Consider the following 23,888-nt stretch of genomic DNA (forward strand, 5'->3'; position numbering starts at 1 on the left):
TTTTGAGTGTTCAATGTGTGCCAGAAATACCATAAACTGGGGTATGGCAGGTCCCTGGCTCTCAGGTAACCTATGAATTTAGCTGAAAAGACAAATAGAGAGGCACGATGCATTTGCTGAATTTCTTTCTCTCTTTTTTTTTTTTTAAAGACAGAGTCTCGCTCTGTTGCCCAGGCTGGAGTGCAGTGGCACAATCTCAACTCACTGCAGCCTCTGCCTCCCGGGTTCAAGTGATTCTCCTGCATCGGCCTCCCAAGTAGCTGGGACCACAGGCATACACCACCATGCCCAATTTATTTTTGCATTTTTAGTAGAGATGAGGTTTCACCATGTTGGCCACACTGATCCATTTGCTGAGTTTGTTTGTTTTTAAACTCACTAACGTAACTATTCAGTTTCTCCTTCATATTTAAGTGCCTTACAGACTGAAATAATTAAAGATATTTTTTCAGTTCATTACTCTGATAGAACAACAAATTTGATAGACAACAAATTCCTTTAGATTTGTTCTAGATCATTACAGGATCCATAAATCACATTAAAAGAGCAATAAATAAAAGTGAGCAACAAAATAAAAGTAAAAGGAATGAAAAAAAAGGCTACATCTTTGAGTGTTTTTATGTAATGTACCTAAAGAGAGGATGCATCCCATTCCTTCAAAAGTGTACTTTTTGTAAATCAGTCATATACATAGTATAGAGTGAAGAGGGTAAAGTTTGAAAAATAATTGGGAGAGAAGTATTGGCAGCAAAATACCCATAACACAGTTAATTCTAATTAGAAAATTATCACCTGGCTCTCAACTATCAGACACTCTTGTGCAGGAATGTCACTGCCCTGATAATCTACCCATCTGCTTTTTAAATGTACTATATATCACTGGAGGACATTGAAAGAGCAACAAAAATGATTCTTTTTATTGTGTAAGAGAAATGTGGAGGCCTTCAAAAACACACACACACACACCATGGAGCAGGGAGGAAGGGAGCAAGTTAAATATATTTTAATACTCCTAAAAATACCATTAGGCTTTTTTTTTCCCCAAGAAAAGCTATGCATATTTGACACAGGGATGGAAGCAAGTACTTTGCTCATTTCTGCATCACTGCACACACTCTACACTGGGGTCACCTGTGAGGGAAGTAAAGGTTTTCCCTTAAGATCACAACACATTTCAGGATTTAACGATTCTGATTAACAGCCAAGGCAGTGAAGAATGCCTACTGATTTACTATTTGTTTAAGCTTCTGTATTCAGGGAATGAACTGTGACACAACTGAGTCACCAACTGCCACATTTTTTAAATGGAGCTTTTAAAGAACACAATGGGTTTTTAAATAAAGCTCAACTCTTACCACACCTCTTTCTACATTAGTTTCTGCACTAAACTCAACGACTGGGTCAAGGAGGGCTGGCTACAGGCAGAGTGGATTTCATAATTCACTATCCCCTCTTCAATGAGTGCTTTACCTTTTTACTATTTTATGATATTCTCAGGTTAAGAAAAAACTTTTCCCCAAAAGCTGCACACATGGAACCTGCTTTTCAGTCAGAACTCTGTAAAAACTGCTTTGTGAGCCTCTCTGTAACTGCTTTTCATATACTTCATTAAGTATTCAAGTTTCTCAACACAACCACTCATTTTAACATTTTAATGCAAGTCTTGCTCGTTGAACTATTCTGTGGTAGTTTTTCTCAGTTTAATAGTGAAATGTATGAAAGCACTGATTCCACAGAGAAGGCTTTCTCCTCTTGGTCCACAAGCTGCTAGATTAATTGCTAATTAAATACACACTTTCAACCCACAATTATCTCTTTCACACACACCCTTCTGGAAATTCTATCTCAGGAGCAAACTACGACTTTGCCCAAATTCAGATGACAGCTGCAGTTTTAGGGGAACACAATCTGGGGCTGCCAGTGCAGTCAGCCTTCAAGCTTTGTGCCTGTCAGATAAAAGAACAAAAGGCAGCGCTTCCTCTCCCAGCCCCTCCTTAGCGCTGGAGGACGGCAGGCTTGACAGAACAGTTCCAGAGAAAAAGGAACCATGCTGAAGCAAGTGAGAGTTTCCCCTCCACAAACATACAAAACTACCAACGCACCTTGGATAGCTGCCTCCTGAGGCTAAAGCGCTGAACCATGATCACCCAGAGGATCTTCAGACAAAGCAATCCACGAAGGGTTTTTTAAATAACAGCTTCTTGGGAAAGTCGGTGGCAGAACATTTTGAAGACTGCCAGAGAAGTGCAAAGAATTTCCCTGGGAGTCTTAGCAAACTTGGAAAGCCTTCATTGTTCTATCAAGAGATACTGCAAAACCTACGTGGGAGAGGGCAGGGCGGGTGGGGCAGTAATCCTGAAGCCGCTGCGCCCAGTGCCAAGCTCTTCTAGCACTTCCTGTGAGTCAGCTGTGAGGGGTCCAGACACAAGGACCACCCCTTCCCTTTCCACCAGACCAGTAGGCGAGGATGTCGCTGTGGTGTTACCTGAAACTCCAGGGGAGAGACCTGGTGTTCCGGTCCCTGTGGGAGGAGGAGTGGTGCGCTGGGGTTAGACAGCATCTGCTCCAAGTAGGAGATGGGCAAACTGCACCAATTCCTACCCTCTTCAGCCCTCTGGGCGGCGGAGACTGTCCACTGTAGACAGCAACACCCCCTTCTCTACCTCCACCTTAGGTAATCCTTTAAGGTGAAGCAGTGTGAAAAAAAGGAGGTGGTGAAAAGCAAGCCCCTGACTGTACCAGCTCCCTGCTCAAGAAGGAAACTCCTCCCAGCTGGGCTCGGCAGCTGTGAGGCTTTGTCTAGCATAATTGGCCAAGCCTTTCCTCTTATTCACAGGGAGGGGTCTTGCCTCAGGAAGGAATGTCAGGTGCAGAGAGGCATACTCCGACGGTGACTTCAACTTGTGCCAAAGTTAAACACATTAAAGTGGCCTCCTGAGGTAATTGCCTTCTCTTGTTGGAATAATTTTTAAAAATCTACACACAAAACAAAAGGAACAGCTCAGAGTGAATCAATGCAGGTAAAGAGGTATGAAAAATAACCATAAGAGCAGTTCCAAAGATAAAAATATTCCCATCTTTGACACTATTCCTGTTTGGGTCTGTTTCCAGACAACCACTGTGAGGATAACGTTTCATTTAATGAAACTTTCCAGTCTATGTGCTCCTCTTGGAATTGTTCATTACTTCTGAATGAATTTTGTACTAATTAGGGCAGAACTCATTCATATATATATATATATATATGTACACACACACATATGTTTTTCCCGTTCTAGTGTCTCTCAATTTCCTGTGAGCAAAATTACATCACATGCTACATTTAAAGCCTTTGTTGGAATGAACCTACTATGTGCAGTCACTATGTTAGGCAGTTCACATTTACTATCCTATTGATTTCTCAAAACAACCCTATAAAATTTGTATTACAACAGTCCTCCCTTACCTACAGTTTGTTCCCACAGTCAACTGCAATCCAAAAATATTTAAATGGAAAGTTCCAGAAACAAACCATTCAGAAGTTTTAAATTGCATGCCGTTCTGAGTAGCATGACAAAACCTCATGCCATCCTACCTGGGATGTGAATTATCCCTTTGTCCAGCATATCCAGCCCTGGCTCCTACCTGCTAATCACTGAGTAGGTGATTTGGTCATCAGATCGACTATTGCAGTATGGTTGTGTTGCATTCAAATAACCCTTATTTTACTTAATAATGGTCACAAAGTACAAGAGGAGTGGTGCTGGCCTATTGTTGTAATTGTTCTATTTTACTGTTCTGTTAACATCTTACTATGCCTAATTTCTGAGTTAAACTTTATCACAGATATATGTGTATAGGAAAAAACACACTACCGTCGTAACCCATATGACATTTCAGTTAACGACGAGCCACATATATGACAGTGGTCCCATAAGATTATAATACTGCATTTTATTGTACCTTTTCTATGTTTAGATACACTAATACATACCATTGTATTAAAACTGCCTAAAGTATTTAGTACAGTAACACACTATATAGGTTTGCAGCCTAGGAGCAACAGGCTATACCATATAGCCAAGGTGTGTAGGAGGTTATGCTATCTAGGTTTATTTAAGGACACTCTATGATGTTCTCACAATGATGAAATCACCTAACAACGCATTTCTCAGAAGGTATCCCATTGTTAAATGACATGTGACTGTATATATAGACAGGGTTCAGTACTATCTTCAGTTTCAGGCATCCACTGAGGTCATGGAACATATCTCCTGTAGATAAGGGGAGACTACTGTAGTATCCCAACTCTTCAAATAAGTAGTAATTTCTCTCTCTAAAACCTCAATATGGCCAGGTTCAGTGGCTCATACCTGTAATCCCAATGCTTTGGGAGGCTAAGGCAGGAGGATCACTTGACACCAGGAGTTCAAGACCAGCCTGGGCAACAAAGCTAGACCCTGTCTCTACAAAAAATAAGAATAAAAAAATTAGCTAGGTTTGGTAACATGTGCTACCTAACTACTACTCAGGAATCCTAACTACTTGGGAGACTGAGGTGGCAGGATTGCCTGAGTCCAGGAATTTGATGCTGTAGTGAGGCATGGTGCTCCAGCCTGGGCAAGAGAGTGAGACCCTATCTCTAAAAATAAAAAATAAATAAAACATCAATATTATTATGAGGAAATCATGTAGTGTTTGTAATTTTTTTCTTCAGGTAAGAAACACAAAAATGAATTTGAAAAGACAGGTTTCTATGCAATGATTATTCTCAACTAAGCTCATGTCATACACTACCCGTATCTAATTATCACCAAATAGGATCTAAAATTTTACCTAAAAAATAACACACATATTTCATAGTATCTCGGGAAGAGCAGAGAAGATGCATCACATTCAAACAAATAATAGGCTTCCAAGTCTCCAAAAAAAAAATTACCTAACCAAAATGTATATATAAAACGTTCAGGCTAGGCATGTGTGCTTAATGCCTGTAATCCCCGCACTTTGGGAGGCCAAGGCAGGCAAATTGCTTGAGCTCAGGAATTCGAGACTAGCCTGGGCAACATGGTGAAAACACTGTCTCTACAAAAAACACACAAAAAATTAGCTGGGCATGGTGGCACAGGCCTGTCGTCCCAGCTACTTGGGAGGCAAGAGTGGGAGGATCACTTGAGTCTGGGAGGCGGAAGCTGCAGTGAGCCAAGATCATGCCACTGCACTCCAGCCTGGGCGACAGAGAGACCCTGTCTCAAAACAAAACAAACAAACAAACAAACTTTTTACTCTTAAAAACCTGAAGCAGAAAGAAGGTTGAACATATCTAAGTGTACTTTTTGTTAACTTCCAAAGCTAAAAAGCTTTTAGATGAACAACTATAACCAAAAGTAAAGACTCCTTCATACCTAAGGTTCAGAGAACACAATATAACCTAATATTTAAGCTAACTCATTAAAATTTAATTCCAAGTGGAAAGTAGGTTGACAGAGCACCTGAGTTGTGTGCCTTTTTGTTTTTTTCTTGCTTCTTTTTTGAGACGAAGTCTCGCTGTTGTCCCCCGGGCTGGAGTGCAATGGTACGGTCTCAGCTCAATGCCTCCCAGGTTCAGGCAATTCTCCTGCCTCAGCCTCCCAAGCAGCTGGGATTACAGGCACCTGCCACCATGCCCGGCTAATTTTTGTATTTTTAGTAGACACGGGGTTTCACCATGTTGGCCAGGCTGGTCTCGAACTCCTGATCTCAGGTGATCCGCCCGCTCGGCCTCCCAAAGTGCTGGGATTACAGGCATGAGCCACTGTGCCCAGCCGCCTTTTCGGTTTTGGAATGGTGAGAGTACCAGTACCTCCATTTTTCTCATACAGATAATGAAACAGTACTCTGAAATCATCTCCTAGGAATGTAGGAAGGATTCATGAAATACTGATGCGGAAATAATGAAGTGCCTTACAGAAAGACATACTGTCTTAAACACACAGTGTTTCTGATTGATATAAGCAACTAGAATCCCAAATCATTGCTAAAAGATTCTTTCTATCCAAAAAAAGAAAAAAAAAAAAAAGGAAAGGAGACGGGGTGTGAAACAAGTGGTAAGTGAAACTTAATTTCCCTTACTAACAAGGCAACCTGCTGCTTTCAGCCTAAAGAAGTGTTCAGAATGATTTTTATTAATGAAATGGAAACATAAATAGTAACAAAATTCAGTCATTTCTCCTTTCTAAATTGCAGATTTGTTAACTATTTTCCTACAAACTGCCCAAATGGGAATAGCTCATTAACAAATAACAAAGTAATAGTCTCTCAGAAATTATTATTCTTTTAGTTACTGTCTACATTTAAAGCAAGGAGAGAAGAAATCTATTTTCAAAATGTTTAGTCAACAATGCTGCCAGTTTTAGGGTTTTCTGTGGCATCTTAGGCCCCTTAAATGAGATTGCTTTGGCAATCCCACAATAAATAACAATACAGATAGCATATTTTATTATATCCACTTGAAGAACAGATTTAAGTAATTTATGTAGTTATTTACAAAAGCCCATGCAACTGTCAATATAAATAACCATGAAAGTAGAGGAATTTGTTAAGTAGTAAGAAGTTAAAAGATGTTGGTGATCAAAAATTTGAGTACCATATACAATTCCTTAACTTGTAAGGGTTGATTTAAAGGGCAGCTAACATTGCCAAATAAGGTCTTTATTTGGATGACTTGGACATGGCTCTTTGAAACATGCTAAATTAAGCCTGATTCCTTCTATATTAGCAATGTTTTGGGCTCCACCTTTCTTTCTCCTAAAAAAATTCATATCATGCATTACCTGCAGTAAATGCATGAAAGGAGGAAAGGACAGTAAGAAGAGAGGAGCAGAAAGTAGTTTCAAGAGGCTATTTGGCCCAGTTCCTTGTATCTAACTAACCGATCATACAAGGTTGTTGCCTATTCTGTAATGGTATTTTTCAGAGATGGCATTTCCATATGCTCCTCTATCCTCTCTTAGCTAAGTTATGATCAAGATGCTAATTTTCCTAACGTCCTTACGTGAACATTTTCTGGGTCTGGGCACGGTGGCTCACGCCTTGTAGTCCCAGCACTTTGGAAGGCCGAGGTGGGCGGATCATGAGATCAGGAGATCGAGACCAACCTGGCTAACACGGTGAAACCCCGTCTCTACTAAAAATACAAAAATAATTAGCCGGGCATGGTGGCGGGCGCCTGTAGCCCCAGCTGCTCAGGAGGCTGAGGCAGGAGAATGGCGTGAACCCAGGAGGCGGAGCTTACAGTGAGCCGAGATCATGCCACTGCACTCCAGCCTGAGCAACAGAGTGAGACTCTGTCTCAGAAACATTTTCTATTAGATTCCCTGCGAAGATATCTTGAAATTTCATACCTATAAATTTATTTTGTGTATATGTGTATATAGGTACATAAACACATTCACTGTTATATATATACACACACTCACAGCCATAAACATGTAAAGATATAAAACATCTATGTCCATATCAAGATATAGAATATTTGCTGCCCCAGAAGGTTCCTAATGTCTTCATTGCTGTTTCCCCAACAGGTAACTGTAACTGACTTCTATCATAAATTAACTTTGCTTGTTCTCATATTTCATATAAAGGAATCTCGTGTGTGGTTTCTTTTGCTCATCATGTCTTTCCAATCTATCCACCATGTAGTTGTGTGTAACAGTTCTTTATTATTACTTTATAGTATATGCCAGTGTATGAATAATACCACAATTTATCCATTCTACTTTTGGATCTATGCTATATCTATTTTTTCTCTATTGTAAATCAGGTATAAAATTACCACAGATTGTTTTGGAGCTCATATATGCATATTTTTCTTGGGTACATATAGCCTAGAAAAGGAAATCCTAAAGGACAGAGTAAGATTTACATTTTAGCAGGTATTATTAAATGGTTTTCACTGTGGGTGTACTAATTTAAACTCTTACAATAACGTATGGAAGTTCCAGTTGCTCTACATCCTTGCCAACTCTTGATTTTTTTTTAATTGGATCCATTCTGGTAGAAGTGTCATGGCATCTCATTGTGGTCTTGTAAATCTTCCTAGGAAGTTACTTAGAACTTTAATTTTTAATCTTTAGACAAAGCTATTTTTAAAATCTCTTGAAGTTCCTTCTGTCGCTTTTCTCATTTTCTATTTATCCCTCCGAGTATTCATATAACACCACTGTCCTTGACAATTTAACATTGTTCCCCAAGTAGTCATATTTTGCTATTTAACCTTTCAGCATGGTTCTCTAAATATACAACCATTCATTCCATTAGTATTTATTATGTGCCTACTAAGCATCAGACAACACGATTATTTTTCACTATGTTGCAAAGAACACGTAGCAAATTATATAAATGAAATCAAATCCTTAAAACAGTTACAAGGTATTTCATGCGCTGATACGTTTTCCCTCTCCACACATCTCACACTACTTTGTGTTTTATTTTATTTTATTTTTTTTGAGACGGAGTCTCACTCTGTTGCCCAGGGCTGGAGTGCAGTGGTGCAATCTCGGCTCACTGCAAGCTCCGCCTCCCAGGTTCAGCCATTCTCCTGCCTCAGTCTCCCAAGCAACTGGGACTACAGGTGCCCGCCACCACGCCCAGCTGATTTTTTGTATTTTTTCTAGTAGAGACGGGGTTTTACCGTGTTAGCCAGGATGGTCTCAATCTCCTGATCTTGTGATCTGCCTGCCACGGCCTCCCAAAGTGCTAGGATTATAGGCATGAGCCATCACACCTGGCCTAGTTCGGTTTTTTTAATCCAACCAGTATCATACTGCCCATATTATCTGTGACCTCCCTTTTTAAAAAATTCAACAATTTACTCAGAAATTTTTGTCAGTATATATATATCCTACATTATTTTAACTGCCACACAGTACTCTACAGTATAAACAGAACAATTTACTTAGCCATTCTCTTGATGACCATTTAGGTTACTTCCACATTTCTGCCAGTACACGCCTGTTTTTTTGTTTTGTTTTGTTTTTCTTTTCCTGAGACGGAGTCTTGCCCTGTCACCCAGGCTGGAATGCAGTGACACAATCTCAGGTGACTGCAACCTCTGCCTCCCAGGTTAAAGCAATTCTGCTTCAGCCTCCCGAGTAGCTGGGATTACAGGCACGCACCACACCTGGCTAATTTTTGTATTTTGTTGGCCAGGCTGGTCTCAAACTCCTGACCTTGTGATCCACCCACCTTGGCCTCCCAAAGTGCTGGGATTACAGGCGTGAACCACCGCACTCGGCCCATGCCTGTTTTTGCATTTGTGAGTTGTTCTCCAGGGTAGATGCTAACATATGATCCTACACTCAAGATTCGGCCCAAATTCATTTTCTCTAGAAGCAAGATCAGTCCACTTCATGTCTTTTCTACGTCTTAACTCACAGCAGTTTCTGGACAATTAATCATATACAGTGACAGTTCTTGTACATTTGTATGTTCTATATGGCTCCCGTACCAAATAGTGTTAGTGTTTCCAGCATCAGAGCTTTCAAGTTAAAAACTAGCACTTTGAAGGACTGCATCTTATACTTTATGTATCTCAACTGTACACTGCCTTACATAGAACAGACATTTAATAAATATTTGTGAATGTCAGGAAAACCTTAAGACAATATACAGTCTTGTCTTGGGATTAATATGTAACTATTCTATTACCTTATTTCTACACTCCAACATAAGATTGCATAAACTCTCAAGTTGGGTTATCAATGCTTTGAATTTTTCTGTTTGTAGACATGGGCCTCACAAAGGACAAAACCAAATGTCTTACTCAAGTCCAAAATATTACACCTACGATTCCCTTTTATTTACACACTGTACAAAAAGAAATAAATTATCTGGCAACATTTATACTTCAAAAAGTGATACTTGAGAGTATACTATCATCAAGATAGTGAACTAGGAAACACAGGCCTTCTTTCCCCCAGAGATATTGAGTTTAAAACAATATGTAAACTACAATACCACTGTAAGAACTATAGAGACCACTGTAGTCCCAGCTACTTGGAAAGCTGAGGTAGGAGGATCGCTTGACCCCAGAAATTTGAGGTTATGGTGAGCTATGATAGCGCCACTGCACTCCAGCCTGGGTGACAAAGTGAAATCCCATCTCTTAAAAAACAAAACTATAGAGACCAGCTGTGAAGCAATAGCACTTAGGCCATTGTAACCAAGACAGTATTCCTGTGAAAGGAGGAGGAAAACTTGTGGCGTGTTGCACACCTGTTTGTGCCCATCTCTCCCTACATGGCATAGCATAGAGCAACCACGAGGAATCTCTAATAAGATTCAGGACACATTATTCCAATTTATGCCACCTTGACATTTGAGAAAACTGTACAAAGAGGAAAGTCTCTCTAATCTTCTGTTTTAGTCCATTTTGTGTTGCTATAACAGAATACCAAAGACTGGGTAATTTAAAAAGAAATTTATTCACAGTTCTGGAGATTGGGAAATCCAAGGTTGATGGGCTCACCACTGATGAGCGACGTCTTGCTGCAACATCCCATGGCAAAAGACATAAGGGCAAGACAGCATGCACAAGCGTGAGAGAAAGGGGGCTGAATTCTTTTACCAGGAACCCACTCCCATGGTAATGTCATTAATCCATTCACGAGGGCAGAGTCCTCATGACATAATCCTGTCTTAAAGGTCCTACCTCTCAACACACAAAATGAAATATTATTCACCCTTAAAAAGAAAGGATATCCTATTACATGAAACGACATGAATGAACCTTGAGGACATTATGCTAAATGAAATAAGCCAATCACAAAAAGACAAATATCTTATTATTCCATTTATATGAGGTATCTAAAGTAGTGAAACTCAAAGAAATGAAAGCAGAACAGAGAGTGAGGGGAGGGCAGAAGGAAAGGAAGAGTTACTATTTAATGGGTTTAGAGTTTTAGACTTGAAAGATGAAAAAGTTTTGGAAATCTGTTTCACAATAATATGAATACACTTAACACTACAGCACTGTATACTTCAATATGGTTCAGAGGGTACATTTGTTATGTGTTTTTACTACAATAAAAAAAGCAATACTAACTGCATTTCTAGTTTCATGTATTCCCTTTGATTCGGCACTTTTAATTTTGTTTCCTTAAACCTCACTTTCCTTTTCTTGCATTTAGGCATGGAATTCAACAGATGACATCTCAATACAAGGCTTTAAAGATCCAGAAAACACACAAACACAAAAGGCTTACTGCCAAGAATCCTTTTAAATGAACAAATATCTACTCTTTTGATTTCTTTTTAATACCTTATTACTTATAATCACACAATGTTAAAAAATAATTATTTTAAAACATAATCAATTTCTTAGTCCTCGTCTAAATTCCATCTGTCATACTCAGCATCTTAAAAAGGACAATAATGACATTAAAATAATTAGAACACTAAATGAAATAATTGTCTAAGGTTTTGTTCTCTCAAGTGGTATTCCATGCAATTGTTTGCAATGCCCAGAGTACGTTGAACATGAACATTACCTTAGTCAGAGAAACAAACAACTCTTCTCTTATAGACTACAAAAACATCTGTAGCAGTGGAAAAACGAGAACACTGGTCAAAATAAAAGCCCCAAAGACCACATGAATGGTTAGCAAACCAAGCAACAAGAGAAAGTTGTTTAGAATTGTTAAGTCTTCCTATTAAGAGGGCCATTTTAGCCTTATAAAATGTCATTCTTTATCTTTGGTAATACTTCTTGCCTTAAAGTCTAACTCACCTGATGGAAAATATAATACCATGCAAATACTAACCAAAAGAAAGATGATATAACATAGTTACATTTTTTGTGCTATTCTTTGAGTGGTTACCCTGCAAATTACATCATACATTCTTAACTTACAGTCTACCTTAGCCAAATCCAAATAATACAAGGCCTTTAAAACAATTTACCTCCATTAGGCCTCCCCGACCCCTTTTGGCTATTGTTGTTGCATATTTTATTTTTACAATGTTTTAAACCCCAGGACAGTTCTATTATCATTTTGAAGTTCAACTACTAACCTAAGGAAACACATATGAAAATTATACACAGAGTAAACAAAATTAAGTAATACTATTTTGACTAAATTGAAATTTGGTGAAACCCTATACAGGTCCATAGTGGTCAGCCAGGTATTTGGAGAGTATGTGGTAGTATTCAAATTTGTGGGCACTGTGTATCTAATTGTCACATCAAGGAATTTATAGCCTTCAGCCTCAGTGGCATAGAGCTTATAGCACACCACAGGAACCCTAATGCAGCTCTAGGACCTACTAGTTGTATTCAATGGGGACCTCAACTCTCCCCCTTACTTGATATGAAAAATCCCCATTTTACCTCATCCTTTTCTCCTACCGGAATGTTTCCAAGAATGCTACAGAAAGAATTCCTATATTGGACAGAAGAATCTTTTAACTAAGCTGTTATGGTACTTCATTATAGTGCATCAAATAAAATCACCACTTTCGTGAGCCAAAACTGCTCAAATATTGGCAATTTCACATGGTTCAAAGTAATATTTAAATATAGGACATACTAAAAACCAGGCTGGAGTTATATACCTTAATCCAGGTTTCCTTCACCACATTAAAATTAAGAAGACTAAGCCTTAATATCGAAAGTCACTTTCTTTTTTTTTTTTTTTTTTTTTTTTTTTGAGACAGGGTGTTGCTCTGTCACCCAGCTTGGAGTACAGTGATACAATCTCTGTTCACTGCAGCCTCAACCTCCTCCGCTCAGGAAACCCTCCCACTTCAGCCTCCCAAGTAGCTGAGATTGTGGGCACAGGCCACCATGCCTGCCTATTTTTTTGTATTTTTGTAGAGATAGGGTTTTGCCATGTTGCCCAGGCTGGTCTCAAACTCCTGGGCTGAAACAATCTTCCCGCCTTGGCCTCCCAAAAGTGCTGGGATTACAGGTGTGAGCCATTGCACCTGGTCACATTTAAAAGATTATTCTGTCTATGGCACTATAGGCCAATGAAAAGAAAATGACACATTTTGTTATTGAGTAAACAGAATTTGAGACAGAAAGTAACTACCAAAGTGATATTGCTATATTTTTGTTTTGTTTTGTTTTTGTTTTTGTTTTGAAGAAACAGGGTCTTACTCTGTGGCCCAGGCTTGAGTGCAGTGGTGAGATCATAGCTCACTACAGTCTTAAACTCCTGTGCTCAAGCAGTTCTCATCCCAGCCTCCCAAATGGCTGGGACTACAGGGTGCCACCACACCCAGCTATTATTTTTATTGTTTTTTTGTAGAGATGGAGCTTCGCTATGTGGCCTAGTCTGGTCTCAAACTCCTAACTTCAAGCAATCCTCCCGTCTCAGTCTCCCAAAGTATTGGGATTACAGGAGTGGGCCACCCAGTCCAGCCAGAAATATGCTTTTCATTGTTATAATTAGAAATAAACGGATTCTAGTCTTTGTCTTCTCTACTTCAAAATAGTAGTTCCCTATATTTCAAAAGGCTGTGTATGTGCTGAAGAAAATGAGTAACCTGGATTAAAATCAGTAGAAGTGAAATTCCTAGTGATTTATTTAGGGACAAAGAAGAGTTTGGTGGGCAAGCCTGTATCAAAGCCCCTTAAAGTTCTATTCTAATACAAGTTTGGGAAGCATGGATTAAATGTGGAGGGTTGAACAGACTTATCTTGGCTCTCTACTAAAATTGAATAATAAAAGGCATAAACCTACACAGGCAAAGAGAATTGGAGAGGAGGCAGCAATAGATAAAAGATCCCAATAAAATTATAACAGGTGAAAAACAGATCATCATTCTGAGGACAGACAGACTAAGCCAACAGACGAGAATTTCAGTCCTCTTCCACCTCATCTTATACAACACAGGCACCCAGACTAATTACCAGCACCATCATGCACCCAGTTCCAAAGGCAAAGGTTTGAACAATTTCTCAGGGAAAACTGAAGAAAAGACCTATAGATACTGATAACTGAAGGGCCCTGCAATAAACTAGTCTCTGTCCTCAGAGAGTTTCCCATACCATTTTAATGCCTCTCTCAAATAGGAAAAGGAAGCCATGGTTGACCAGACACTTGAGAAAAGTCTTTAACATAAAAGACAGAAACTAAAACACCTAGTGGGGAAGAAACTCAGAAGAGACAGACACATTACAAGAAGCAAAAGAAAATATCCTCAGAGACAAAAGAAAACAAATGTATAAAACGAGAAAAGGATGCTACAAAAAAGAAGCATTCACAGACAAGAAAAAGCAGCACTCAGGAAATTAAAAACATAATACCAGAAATAAAATATTTAGGGAAAGGATGGGAAAATAAACTTTAAGGAAATCTACCAGAAATTAGAACAAAAGACAGAGAGAAAATAAGAAAGAATAAGGGGGGGAAAAAAAACACTAAAAGTAAGTCAGGAGAGTTAACCGCTAAGAAAAAGATATATATAGGTGGAGGAGGAAATTAAATAAGTAATACGAATACAGCTATATGTGGTAACATGGATCAATCTTAGAAACCTATTTTTGCCTAAAAAGCAACCCCTAAAAGACTATATAAGCTATGGTATCATTTTACAAAGCCCCCAAGCAGGCAAAACTAAACAATAGTTGTTTAGTGTCAACAAACATTTGTAGTAATTCTTCTTTTAGAAGTCCAGGTACTGAAATATATAATTTAGGACAGGAGAACTGTAAAGCGTTACAAAAGCATGGCAATGGTAATGTTTCCATTCTTATGCTGTGTGGCTGCTTCACAGGTAGTGTACTACTGTGTGTCACAGCTTATATGTTTATTTATATGAATAAAATATTACACAATAAAATTTAAAATACAGAATATAAAAATAATGAAAGACATTTTTAAAAACCAATGTTTCCAGATCCAGTCTTTGAGTTTTCCAGATCGAAAGGACTCATAAACTTTTCAGATTGAAAGACTCCTAAGGCTGGGTACTTCTGAGTCTTCTGAGTACTTCTGAGTCCTATGTCTTGGGCTGCCAAGCACACCAAGGCCCATCATTGTACAACTTCAGGACAACAGAGAAAAAGAGAAGAGTTTTTTTGAAATTCTAGAGAGAAAAACAAGTGATATCCCGAGGGTCAAGAATCAGAATGGCATCAGATTTTTTGTCAACACTAGAAGTTAAATGCTAAAAATACAAGAATTACATGGGCAATTTATTTCCAACCTAAAACTCAGTACTCAGTCAAACTACCATTAAAGTATAAAGGTAAAATAAATTTTGGAATGGGCATAATTTCTGAAAAATTATCTTCCATGCACCCTCATTCTATAAGGCTCCTAGAGAGTACGTTTCAAGAAAAGAAAGGAATAAACCAAAAAGAGGATATGAAATCAAGGAACCAAAGAATCTTATTTATTAATAGATTAAGGAGTCCCAGAACAAAAGATGTGCAACACTCTTAGAGAGTATTCAATTCAGAGTAGAGGAAAAGTGAGAGCTTCCAGAAGTGTATCTCCAAGAAAAGTTGAAACTGAGAAGATTAAATGCTGTTTTGAAAATATTGAGAGATTTTGGGAGGATTGCTTGAAACTGGGGTCGGGGGTGAGGCATCAAGGGTGGGGGGTCAAGGGTAGGGGGTCAAGGCTGTAGTGAGCTGCGATTGTGCTACAGCACTCCAGCCTGAGTGACAGAGCAAGACCCTGTCTAACTATATATATATATATATAAATAAGGCTGGGTATGGTGGCTCACGCCTGTAATCCCAGCACTTTGGGAGGCCAATGCAGGCAGATCACCTGAGGTCAGGAGTTTGAGACCAGCATGGCCAACATGGTGAAACCTTGTCTGCACTAAAAATGCAAAATTGAATGGGTATGGTGGTGTGCACCTGTAATCCCAGCTATTCGGGAGGCTGAGGCAGGAGAACAGCTTGAATCCAGGAGGTGGAGGTTGCAACGAGCCATCCAGCCTGTGCAACAGAGCGAGACTCCATCTCAAAAAATAATAATGATAATAACAAAATTTTAAAAAAAGAAAGAAAATAATGAAAGATTTACAGTTCTTTCAGAATTTGGAGAGAACCCAATGACAGTTATAAACAACAAAAATTAAAGCAATTAACTCCAGAGACAGCAAAAAAGTGTATGAAAAGGGAAGTGTAATCATATTATACTACAAAGCTCAAGTTGTAAATATATTTACATTGGCATAATGTAAACAGCAAATTGAAATATAACTAAAATTTTAGTAAGATATGGATACGAACAAGATAATAAGAAAGCTAAATGATCACTTTCACTAAAGGAAGTGAAGATATCCAAAACAGAAAAAAAAATGAGCGGCATAAGCATGTTATTTAGAAAATATTTAGATAAATTCCAGAATAAAAAATTAAAAGATCAAAAAGTTAAAAGAAATTTAAAAATGCTGGAAACAAAACAAAACAAAACAACAACAAAAAAAACTTGTTCCTGAGAGCTTAAAAAACCTGGAAGATTAGGCCAGGCGCGGTAGCTCACACCTGTAATCCCAGCACTTTGGGAGGCAGAGGCGGGGGGATCACGAGGTCAGGAGATCCTGACCTGGCTAACCATCCTGGCTAACACAGTGAAACCCTGTCTCTACTAAAAATACAAAAAATTAGCTGGGCATGGTGGCGGGCGCCTGTAGTCCCAGCTACTCGGGAGTCTGAGGCAGGAGAATGGCGTGAACCCAGGAGGCGGAGTTTGCAGTAAACTGAGATTGCGCCACTGCACTCCAGCCTGGGCGACAGAGCGAGACTCCATCTCAAAAAAAAAAAAAAAAAAAAACTGGAAGATTATATTAAATAAATCTACAGAAAGTTGTTCACAAAAAATAAAATTTAAAATAGTAGATTCACAAGCAAGTAAAATGCTTCATACTCCTAAGTGTTGGAAAGCAGATGTGACTTTTAAATTCCTGGTTTTAATAACTCTCTGTAAGACTAAGGACCTAAACACATATCTGAAATAATATTAACTTCTTAATTTCATTTGTTCCTGTAGCTTACTGTTGGCCTAAAGCCACACAATTCAGCCTTCCTTTGTCAGGATGCACTTCAGAGCTTCCACCTGTAATTTTTAAAATGGTACTGTAACAATACAATATTGTGAAGCCACAGACAGTAAATGATAAGAGATACAAACTGACAGGAAGAAAAAAAAATCTCCAGGGTGCAAAAGAAGAGAGAGAGGTAAAGACAGTATTTATAGAAAAACATTTACTTAAAGTACTGAAATTCTAGAAAAAAGAATGGCTTTTGATATTTTCCACCTGAACGTTAATGCATTTTGCAAACATTTTTTTCCCGGTTTCAGTGGTAGTCAATTCTTTTTTTACCTCTTTTTAGGTAAATCCCACTAAAACAGCAGATTTAGTCTTGATGTGACAAAGCAAGTTACTCATCTAAATAAGGACCCTTATATTATTTAGTTTTGCTGACTTTATTTAGAAAAACATTAGAGCTACAAATCCTCATAATGATGAAAACAACATGTGAAAGTCAAACTTGTCTTGAATTTCTGTACTAATCCACACATCTCCACACGCTAATGCAACAAAAGATACTGATACAGAACTATGAGCAAAAATCAGGCTGGTCGCGGTGGCTTACACTTGTAATTCCAGCACTTTGGGAGGTCAAGGCAGGAAGATGGTTTGAGCTCATTAAGTTCAAGACCAGCCTGGGCAACATGGGAAAACCCCATTTCTACAAAAAACATACAAAAATTAGCTGGGCATGGTAGCGGGCGCATGTAGTCCCAGCTACTAGGGAGGCTGACGTGGGAGAATCACTTAAACCCGGGAGGCAGGGGTTACATGTGAGCCAAGATAGAACCACTGGGCAACAGAGTGAGACACTGTCTCCCCCCCCCAAAAAAACAAAACAAAACTAAGCAAACATTAAGAGCACATATCACATACTAGTACGTAGAACCAAAACAGGTAATTTATACTGTGGCCTAAATCCTTCTGAACTATAATTGGATCACAAAACCTTTATACCCATTCTCATAAAGCTAAACTTCTGACAATAGAAAACAGCTTGCATTTTATCTTTATGCACAGAAACTTAAGCAAGTTCACCCTATATCTTAAGGCTCAATGGGCAAACATTCCTAAGAAGAATATGTTTATCTCAAAAGTATTTATCTGCTTAAACTGAATTTGATTTTATGGTATAACTCATCACAAATTATATAATATAAAAACAATGTATGACAAGCAAGGAATATGGAAGGAAGCTTATCAAAGCAATGTTTCAACTCATAAGCAATCACATTTACAACAACAAAATTAGGTAAATTGTTTCCTTCAGGTTTTTTGCATTTTTATAAAAAACGATTCTATGGAGCAGAAAATCTGGATACTGTTCTTTCACTTAGAAGAATGCATAGCTGTGTCTTGAACATCTACAATTGTTGAAAACAAGTTTAATGTTATTGGAAAGCCTGTGGTGAGCTTAAGGCAGAAAACAGTGTTTAAGGCATTCTAGTCCTATCCTATGCTAAAATGGTTATTTAAATGTGCATTTGCACAGCTGCTTAACATATGAGTTTTTTAAATTAATAAACCAAGAGTATGCTCCCTAAGACTGTGGATATTCTTCTAATAAGCTTCTATATCACTAAAATTCTAAAACGTATTCCTCAGAGCATCCACATGGGGAAGGTTATACTGATCGGTTACTCTGATGCCCTATTCCACTGTTAAGCTTATAAAGAAATGCTCAGAAACAAATAGATCAGAATTAGGATGCTCACTTTCAAGGCCATTCATTTTATATATTTTTTATTTATTTTTAACTTTTTAGAGATAGGATATCACTCTGTTGCCCAGACTGGACTGTAGTGGCACAGTCAATAGCTCCCTGTAACCTCAACTCTTGGCCTCAAGTGATCCTCCTGCCTCAGTCTCCCAAGTAGCTTGTACTATACGTGCGTGCCACCACACCTGGCTTTTTTTTTTTTCTTCTTGTAGAGACAGGGGTCTCACTATGTTGCTCAGGATGGTCTTGAACTTCTGGCTCAAGTGATCCTCCCACACCAGCCTCCCAAAGTGCTGGGATTAGGGTCCAACCATTTGAGAAAAGTGATCCTGAGATGGGAATTTTCTCAGCAAATCTTCAATAAATGCAAGACTATGCATTTTTTTAAAAAGAAATCAAGCTTTGGGCCAGGCGCAGTGGCTCATGCCTGTAATCCCAGCACTTTGGGAGGCTGAGGTGGGCAGATCACCTGAGGTCAGGGGTTCGAGCCCAGCCTGGCCAACATGGCGAAACCCTGTCTCTACCAAAAATACAAATATTAGCTGGGTGTGGTGGCATGTGCCTGTAATCTCAGCTACTTGGGAGGCTCAGGAAGGAGAATCGCTTGAACCCCGTAGGCGGAGGTTGCAATGAGCCCAGGTTGTGCCACTGTACTCCAGCCCGGGTGACAGAGCAAGACTCTGCCTCAGGAGAAAAAAAAAAAAGAAATCAAGTTTTGATACTCTTAGATTCATTAGTACAGAAGGGTTTTTACCTTTGTGTTAACAATGAGAAAGCGGCCGGGCGCGGTGGCTCAAGCCTGTAATCCCAGCACTTTGGGAGGCCGAGACGGGCGGATCACTAGGTCAGTAGATCGAGACCATCCTGGCTAACATGGTGAAACCCCATCTTTACTAAAATAACACAAAAAACTAGCCGGGCGCAGTGGCAGGCGCCTGTAGTCCCAGCTACCGGGAGGCTGAGGCAGGAGAATGGTGTAAACCCGGAAGGTGGAGCTTGCAGTGAGCTGAGATCCGGCCACTGCACTCCAGCCTGGACGACAGAGCGAGACTCCGTCTCAAAAAAATAAAAAAATAAAAAAATAAAAAAAACAACGAGAAAAGGCCAGGTGCGGTGGCTCACTCCTGTAATCCCAGCACTTACTTTGGGAAGCCGAGGTGGGCAGATCACCTGAGATGAGGAGATCAAGATCAGCCTGGCCAACACAGTGAAACTCCATCTCTACTAAACATACAAAAATTAGCCAGACGTGGTGGCACGCACCTGTAATCCCAGCTTCTCGGTAGGCTGAGGCAGGAGAATCACTTGAACCTGGGAGGTGGAGGTTGCAGTGAGATCGCGCCACTGCACTCCAGCCTAGGCAACAGAGCAAGACTGTCTCAAAAACAAAAACAAAAAACAAAAAAAAAAAGCCAATGAGAAAAAAACAGGGCATTATGCAAAAGAGGAAAGAAAAACACCACGACTATAACAAAGAAACTTAAGCTGGTACTCTGTAGGACTACAATCACATACACAATACACAAATCAAATCTCTGGTACTGAGATTTCACTTTTAATACCCCTGTTCAAGATATTTTATTGAAGAAGCTATAAATTCATTGCTGGTTTATCTTTACCTGCTGGATTTCACAAAACAAAAACCCTACCTCCCCCCAAAAAAGAAAAGGTAGAGACACTAAGGTTATTGTTTTTAAGTTGAGATAATTTTAAGCTTAAAAAAATGATGCATATTTAAGACTTAAATCTAAAATGAAAAACTATAAAAACCTTTGAAGATAACCTAGGAAATACCATCTGGACACAGGACCTGGCAAAGACTTCATAACAAAGATGCCAAAAGTGATTGCAACAAAACCAAAAATTAACAAATGGGACCCAATGAAACTAAAGAGCTTCTGCACAGCAGAGGAAACTATCAAAGAGTAAACAGCCCAGGAAAGGGGAGAAAATACTTGTAAATACTTGCAAACTACACATCCGATAAAGGTCTAATATTCAGAATCTGTAAGGAACTTAAATCAGACAACCCTCACTAAAAAGTGGGCAAAGAACATGAACAGACCCTTTTCAAAAGATAACATTCATGCAGCAAGACTTATGAAAAAATACTCAACATCACTAATCATTAGAGAAATGCAGCTCTAAACCACAATAAGATACCATCTCACACCAGTCAGAATGTCTATTATTAAAAAGTCAAAAAATAACAGATGCTGATGAGGTTGTGGAGAAAAGAGAACACTTACATACTGCTGGTGGGAAAGTAAATTAGTTCAGCCATTGTGGAAAGCAGTCTGACGACTTCTCAAAGAACATAAAACAGAATTACCATTTAACCCAGCAATCCTATTATGTATATTCCCAAAGGAATATAAATAATTATTCCATAAAGACACATGCACATGTATGTTCACTGCAGCACTATTCACAATAGCAAAGACATGGAATCACCCTAAATGCCCATCAATGGTAGACTGGATAAAGAAAATGTGGTACATGTACACCACAGAATACTATGCAGCAATAAAAAAAAAAATGAGATCATGTCCTTATGGAGCTGGAGGCCATTATCCTATGCAAACTAACACAGGAACAGAAAACCACATACCTCATGTTCTCACCTTTAAGAGGGAGTTAAACATTTAGTATGGACATAAAGAAGGGAACAACAGACACCAGGGCCTACTTGAGGGTGGAGAGTGGGAGGAGGGTGAGGATCGACAAACTACTATTGGGTACTATGCTTATTACCCAGGTAATGAAATAATTTGTACAACAAACCCCTGCAACATGTAGTTTACCTATTTAACAAACCTACTCATGTACTCCTGAACCTAAAATAAAAGTTAAAAAAAAAGAAAGATTGAGCTATTCCATTTCTACTGAAGAGATTATTCTTAATGAAATAGTACTTATATGTGTCAGAGGAAATTTAACAATTTGAAAATATATTTACTAAGTTATCTGTGATAATACCCACTTTAATTGTTCATCCATTCTAAACTTGTCCTTAAGTTCTTTTTCCTTATTATTATTATTATTTTTTGTATAATAATGCAGGGTAAGTGATAAAAGTCCATTGTTGGAATAATTATTTATATGTTTATTCTCCCAAAGAGTTGAGTTATAGGTTTGCATTTCCTATGTGGAAATGGCTTGACAATCAGAAACCATCAAATTTCTAAAGACAGTAGGAGAAGACCTGAGCATAAGGTTTAGATAAGATGCCAAACAATTTCCCAGTGTACTCCTGAACCAGATCTTCACTCACAGGCTAATTTTCCTGCAGTGTTTTAATTTTGAGTATTCATCCTGTGAATTCCTATTTAAAGTGACAGAATCTTTGTTTCTAATCTTTGTGATATAATATAAGTTGTCATCTCTTTAAAATAACTTGTTATGTTTGTTGTAAGCCTCATGGTAACCAAAATGTAAAAACCTGTAACAGATTCACTAAAAATAAAAAGCAATGAATTAAAACATACTACCAGAGAAAATCACTTAACCACAAAGATAACAGTAAATAAGGGATGAAAAGAGGAGTTACAAAACAACCAGAATATGCAATAAAATGGCAGTATTAAGCCCTTACTTATCAAAAGTAACACTGAATGTAAATGGACTCAATTCTCCAATTAAAAGGCATAAAGTGGCTGAATAGACAAAGAAATAAGACCCACCTATATGCTGCCTACAAGAAATCCACTTCTCCTATGAAGATACACAAAGACTGAAAGTGAAGGGGTGGGGAAAATATAGTCTATGCAACTGGATTACAAAAAAGAGCGGGAGTAGCTATACTTATATCAGACAAACTAGATTACGAATCAAAGACTATCGGAAGAGACAAAGTAGGTCACTATATAAAGATAAATTGGTCAATTCATGAAGCCGATGTAACAATTATAAGTATCTATGTAACCCAAAATCAGAGCTCCCAAGTACATGAAGTAAACATTAGTAGATCTAAAGGGAAAGACAGACTGATAAGACTGTAATACAATACTAGTAGGGAAAGTCAGCACCTCATTCTCAGTAATGGACAGATCATCCAGACAGAAAATCAACGAAGAGAGACCAAAGTTAAAGTAGACACTATACTTAATAGACCTAACTGACATTTATAGAACATTTCACCCAACTGCTGCAACATACACATTCTTTTCATCACCACAAGGGAACATTCTCCATAAGAGACCATATCTTAAACAAATCTCAACAATTAAAAAAAAAAAAAGAAATCATATTAACTTTTCTGACCACAATGGAATAAAGCTAGAAATAAGTAACATTCACAGCAACAGAAAAAAACTCTTAAATTTATATGGAACCACAGAACACATTGAATAGCCAAAGCAATCCTGAGCAAAAAGAGCAAAATGGGAGGCATCATACTACCTGACTTCAAAACATACTATAAAGCAATAGTAAACATACTAGCACGGTACCGGCATAAAAACACACAGACCAATGGAATAGAATGGAAAACCCAGATATAAATCAACACATTTATAGCCAACCCAAGAACATACAATGGGGTAAGAATAGTCTCTTTAATAAATGGTGCTGGGGAAAACGGACAACTACCTGCAGAAGAATGGAACTACACCCCTATCTCTGAACATATACAAAAATCAAATCAAAATGGATTAAAGACTTAAATCTAAGACTGGAAACTATGAAACTACTAGAAGAAATCATTGGGGAAATGCTACAGGACATTGGTCTGGACAAGGATTTTCAGTGTAAGACCTCAAAAGCCCAGGTAACCAAAGCAAAAACAGACAAATGGGATTACATCATGCTAAAAAGTTTCTGCACAGCAAAGGAAACAACAAAGTGAAAAGACAACCCACAAAATGGGAGAAAATATTTACAAACTATCCATCTGACAAGGGATTAACAACCAGAATACATAAGGAACTCAAACAACTCAATAGCAAAACAAATCCCATTTTATAATGGGCAAAAGATCTGAATAGTCATTTCTCAAAAGATGGCACACAAATGGCCAACAGGTATATGAAAAAATGCTCAATATCACTAACCATTAGAGAAATGCAATCAAAACCACAATGAGACATCACATCACCCCAGTTAGAATGGCTTTTATCAAAAAGACAGGGAATAACATGCTGGGGAGGATGTG

At 38.4% G+C, this 23,888-nt stretch overlaps 1 protein-coding gene across 5 annotated transcripts in view; it reads right to left on the reverse strand.

Moving 5' to 3' along the window:
• TMCC1 (transmembrane and coiled-coil domain family 1) overlaps nucleotides 1–23,888 on the reverse strand; it is a 240,682-nt gene that overhangs the window by 135,420 nt on the left and 81,374 nt on the right. The window lies entirely within an intron of this gene.

The sequence above is a fragment of the Piliocolobus tephrosceles genome, chromosome 2 (genome assembly GCF_002776525.5).
Source record: "Piliocolobus tephrosceles isolate RC106 chromosome 2, ASM277652v3, whole genome shotgun sequence".
Taxonomy (NCBI): domain Eukaryota; kingdom Metazoa; phylum Chordata; class Mammalia; order Primates; family Cercopithecidae; genus Piliocolobus; species Piliocolobus tephrosceles.